Source organism: Triticum aestivum, chromosome 5B (genome assembly GCF_018294505.1).
Source record: "Triticum aestivum cultivar Chinese Spring chromosome 5B, IWGSC CS RefSeq v2.1, whole genome shotgun sequence".
NCBI classification, from domain to species: domain Eukaryota; kingdom Viridiplantae; phylum Streptophyta; class Magnoliopsida; order Poales; family Poaceae; genus Triticum; species Triticum aestivum.
In genome coordinates, this window is record NC_057807.1 from 513,780,471 (window position 1) to 513,786,546 (window position 6,076).

Below are 6,076 nucleotides of genomic sequence, written 5' to 3' on the forward strand. Positions count from 1 at the left end.
CTTATCCTCATTGTCATAAATAATTACATAGGATAAACCACATGTCAGTAGCCACCCCCCCCTCCCGCCCCGGAAATCTCTTGTAAATCTAACTTTGCTTTAGCAGCATTAAAATTGGCATTGAAGTAAGTATATATAATCTGGGAAGGTGCACACATAAAGGTTTATCTTCAATCCATAGATCCTCCCAAAAAACTGTCCTCTCCCCATTGCCTACCATGTTTCTACCATACAACAGGAAAATATGTTTAACTTTCATTAAACCTTGCCAGAAATGAGACTAGCCAGGTTTGCTCTTGCATGACCTTCAGGTTGACTTTCCCATGTATTTTTTTCTAGCTAGACTCTGCCACACACCCTGCTCATTTTCAGTCTTCTAAATCCATTCCAAAAGTAAACAAATGTTCATAACATCTGGACCAATTACACCTAAACCACCCATCTCCTTGGGTCTACACACATCCTATCATTTTACTAAATGGTACTTTTTTGTGTCTTCTTCCTACTGCCATAACATTCTTCTTCTATAAAAATCCTCTTTTTACTAGGAACTTTAGGGAGTTCAAATAGAGAAATCATATACAAAAGGTTACTTAAAGTTGAATTAATTCAAATCAACCTCCCTTCATATGAACCACTTCTAGCCATCCATACACATAATTTCTTCTCCATTTTCTCCCGTGCCCAATTCCATTCACTATACGTAGTCTAACTGAATTAAATGGAATACATAAGTATTCAAACGGCAATTTCCTACAGCACAAGTTAAAATAGTAACATAATTGTCTTCCTTCTCTATAGCTCCACCAAAACAAAATAAATGTCGCTCTTATGAAAAAATCACTTTCAAAGTTGACAAATGTTGAAACGGACAAATAATTAACTTTAGGTTCCTAGTATTTTCCAACTCGTCTTTAAACACAAAAACAATGTCATTTGCATACTACAACATGCCGACATCATTTGTGTTGGAAATATGCCCTAGAGGCAATAATAAAATGGTTATTATTATATTTCTTTGTTCATGATAATTGTCTGTTATTCATGCTATAATTGTATTATCCGGAAATCGTAAAACACGTGTGAATACATAGACCACAACATGTCCCTAGTGAGCCTCTAGTTGACTAGCTCGTTGATCAACAGATAGTCATGGTTTCCTGACTATGGGCATTGGATGTCATTGATAACGGGATCACATCATTAGGAGAATGATGTGATGGACAAGACCCAATCCTAAGCATAGCTCAAAGATCGTATAGTTCGTTTAGCTAGAGCTTTTCCAAATGTCAAGTATCATTTCCTTAGACCATGAGATTGTGCAACTCCCGGATACCGTAGGAGTGCTTTGGGTGTGCCAAACGTCACAATGTAACTGGGTGACTATAAAGGTGCACTAAGGGTATCTCCGAAAGTGTCTGTTGGGTTGGCACGAATCAAGACTGGGATTTGTCACTCTGTATGATGGAGACGTATCTCTGGGCCCACTCGGTGATGCATCATCATAATGAGCTCAATGTGACCAAGTGTCTGGTCACGGGATCATGCATTGCGGTATGAGTAAAGTGACTTGCCGGTAACGAGATTGAACGAGGTATTGGGATACCGACGATCGAGTCTCGGGCAAGTAACGTACCGATTGACAAAGGGAATTGTATACGGAGTTACTTAAATCCTCGACATCGTGGTTCATCCGATGAGATCATCGAGGAGCATGTGGGAGCCAACATAGGTATCCAGATCCCGCTGTTGGTTATTGACCGGAGAGGCGTCTCGGTCATGTCTGCATGTCTCCCGAACCCGTAGGGTCTACACACTTAAGGTTCGGTGAAGCTAGGGTTGTAGAGATATGAGTATGCAGTAAACCAAAAGTTGTTCGGAGTCCCGGATGAGATCCCGGACATCACGAGGAGTTCCGGAATGGTTCGGAGGTAAAGAATTATATATAGGAAGTCAGGTTTCGGCCATCGGGAAAGTTTCGGGGGTCATCGGTATTGTACCGGGACCACCGGAAGGGTCCCGGGGGTCCACCGGGTGGGGCCACCTATCCCGAAGGGCCCCATGGGCTGAAGTGGGAGGGGAACCAGCCCCTGGTGGGCTGGTGCGCCCCCCCTTGGCCCCCCTGCACCTAGGGTTGGAAACCCTAGGGGTGGGGGCGCCTCCACTTGCCTTGGGGGGCAAGCCACCCCCTGGCCGCCGCCCTCCCTAGGAGATCCCATCTCCTAGGGCCGGCGCCCCCCTAGGGGCCCTATATAAAGAGGGGGGAGGGAGGGAAGCCGCACCTACGCACTTGGCGCCTCCCTTCCCCCTTGCTACACCTCTCCCTCTCGCAGACGCTTGGCGAAGCCCTGCCGGGATCCCTACTGCATCCACCACCACGCCGTCGTGCTGCTGGATCTTCATCAACCTCTCCTTCCCCCTTGCTGGATCAAGAAGGAGGAGACGTCTCCCTGACCGTACATGTGTTGAACACGGAGGTGCCATCCGTTCGGCGCTAGGATCTCCGGTGATTTGGATCACGACGAGTACGACTTCCTCAACCCCATTCTCTTGAACGCTTTCGCTCGATCTACAAGGGTATGTAGATGCACTCCTCTCTCTTCTTGTCCCGGGAACGTTTAAATGGTCCCACCATATCAAGCCCCCAAGTAGCAAAAGGCCAAGTGATGGGAATCATCCATAGCTCCTGAGCCGAAACATGAGCTCTGCATGAATATTTTTGACAAGCATCACATCGCTTTACCAGATCCTCCGCATCAGCATGAGCTGTCAACCAGTAAAACCCGTGACGAAAAGCTTTTGCAACCAGGGACTTTGAACCGGCATGATGACCACAATCCCCTTCATGAATTTCCTGGAGGATCGCTTGGCCTTCTCCGGAGAAACACAACGCTGAAATACGCCTGAAACACCCGGCTCATATATGCCAGATATGGAACCGTCCAATCCGGCACGACGTGTAAAGCGGCGACCAGCTGCGCCTCTGGATCAGGAACAGCCAGATCCTCTTCTGTTGGCAATTTAACAGACGGGTTATGCAAGATATCTAAGAAGGTGTTAGGAGGTACCGGTTTACGCTGAGATCCAAGTCGGCTTAAAGCATCTGCCGCTTCGTTTTTGCGCCGATCAATATGCTCAACCTGGTAACCTTTGAAATGACCCGCCACAATATCTACCTCACGCCTGTAAGCCGCCATGAGTGGATCCTTAGAATCCCAAGTACCAGAAACTTGCTGAGCCACCAGATCAAAATCTCCGAAACAACAAACTCGAGTTAAGTTCATCTCTTTAGCCACACGGAGACCATGAAGTAGAGCTTCATACTTAGCTGCATTGTTAGTACAAGGAAACATCAAGCGGAGGACATAGCAAATTTTATCACCTCGGGGGGAGGTAAGGACAACTCCAGCCCCCGAGGCTTCCAACTGCCTTGATCCATCGAAATGAATAGTCCAGTACGTATTATCCGGCTTCTCTTCCGGTGCTTGTAACTCGGTCCAGTCATTGATAAAGTCCACAAGAGCCTGAGACTTGATGGCTGTGCGAGGCACATACTTCAAACCATGTGGACCAAGCTCAATTGCCCACTTTGCAACCCGGCCAGTTGCTTCTCTGTTTTGGATGATATCGCCCAAGGGAGCAGAACTAACCACTATGATGGGGTGACCTTGAAAATATTGCTTGAGTTTTTGAATGGCCATAAAAACCCCATACACCAACTTTTGCCAATGCGGATAGCGTTGCTTTGACTCGATCAGAACTTCACTGATGTAGTATACCAGCCGTTGAACCGGATATTCCTTCCCAGCCTCTTTACGCTCTACAACAATAGCCACACTGACCGCTCGGGCATTAGCAGCCACATATAATAGTAAAGGCTCATGATCAACTAGGGCTACAAGAACTGGCGGTTCAACCAACTGCCGTTTTAACTCCTTAAAGGCCGCATTGGCCGCTTCACTCCAGACGAAATGATCCGTCTTCTTCAGCATCTGGTACAAGGGGATCGCCTTCTCACCCAGACGACTGATAAACCGGCTGAGGGCTGCAATCCGGCCTGCGAGACGCTGAACATCATTGATACATGTTGGTTTAGCCAAGGATGTGGTTGCCTTGATCTTTTCCGGATTAGCCTCGATGCCCCTGTTAGACACAAGAAAACCGAGCAGCTTGCCTGCCGGAACACCAAAAACACACTTATCCGGGTTAAGCATCATCTTATAAACCCGGAGGTTGTCAAATGTCTCCTTGAGATCAGCTATCAATGTCTCCTTTTCCCTGGACTTCACCACAATGTCATCCACGTAGGCATGAACATTACACCCAATCTGCGTGTGAAGACAATTTTGCACACAACGCTGATAAGTTGCCTGAGCACTCTTGAGCCCAAAGGGCATAGAAACATAGCAGAAGGCTCCAAAGGGAGTGATGAAAGCTGTCTTCTCCTGGTCCTTAACTGCCATTTTAATCTGATGGTACCCTGAATAAGCATCCAAAAAACTCAGGCACTCACAACCCGATGTTGCATCAATGATCTGATCAATACGCGGGAGAGCAAAAGGATCGGCCGGGCAAGCCTTATTTAAGTCCGTGTAGTCCACACACATACGCCAAGTCCCGTTTTTCTTAAGAACCAGCACCGGATTAGCCAACCATTCGGGATGAAATACTTCAACGATAAACCCAGCAGCCAACAGCCGGGCTACCTCCTCCCCAATTGCCTTGCGTCTCTCTTCATTAAAGCGACGAAGAAATTGCTTGACCGGTTTAAACTTCGGATCGATATTAAGAGTGTGCTCAGCGAGTTCCCTCGGTACACCTGGCATGTCAGAAGGCTTCCATGCAAAGATGTTCCGGTTCTCACGGATGAACTCGATGAGCGCGCTTTCCTATTTTGGATCCAGATTGGTGCTTATGCTGAACTGCTTGGACGAATCGCCAGGTACAAAGTCAACAAGCTTCGTCTCGTCAGCTGGTTTGAAGTGTAGGGTTGGGTCATGCTCAGTGGTGGGCTTCTTCAGAGGGGTCATATCTGCCGGATCAACATTCTCCTTGTAAAACTTTAACTCCTCTGTAGCACAAACTGACTCAGCATAAGCCGCATCACTCTCTTCGCAATCCAAAGCGATTTTCCGACTTCCATGAACCGTTATGGTTCCTTTGTGACCCGGGATCTTGAGCTTCAAGTAAATATAACAAGGTCTGGCCATGAATTTTGCATAAGCCGGTCGCCCAAACAGTGCGTGATACGGGCTCTGGATTCTCACCACCTCAAAAGTCAATGTCTCAGACCGGGAATCATGCTCATCCCCAAACACAACTTCCAAGGCAATCTTGCCCACTGGATATGCCGACTTTCCTGGTACGACACCATGGAAAACAATATTGGACGATTTAAGATTCTTATCTGTCAACCCCATTCGATGGAATGTCTCATAATACAGAATATTAATACTGCTTCCTCCATCCATGAGTACTTTGGTGAACTTGTAACCTCCCACCTGAGGTGCCACCACCAGAGCTAGCTGACCCGGATTGTCAACCCGGGGCGAATGATCCTCCCTACTCCACACGATAGGTTGTTCCGACCACCGCAGATAGCGTGGAACTGCCGGTTCAACCACATTGACTGCCCTCTTATGCAACTTCAGATCACGCTTGCACAAACAGTGGTGAATACATGATATTGTCCACCATTCAGCTGCTTCGGGTGACTCTGGTAACCTGACTGCTGCTGATTCCCTTGACCACTCTGTTGGTTATTACCACCTTGGTTGTTCTGGTTACTATGATTATTCTGAAACCCAGAGCTTGAACCGCCGCCACCATGAAAACCTAGACCTGAACCGCCCGACGGGCCCTGATCATACCGGAAGAGATCAGAATTTTTGAACTCCTTCATGATGTTGCAATCCTTCCAGAGATGTGTTGTAGGGACTTCTTTGGTTCCATGCTTTGGACAGGGCTGATTCAACAAACGCTCCAGATTCATCGTCCCACCACGCTGGGGCGGTTTACCCCTACGACGCTGCACATTAGCATTAGCCACAAAATCTGAATTCGCTTTACGCTTACC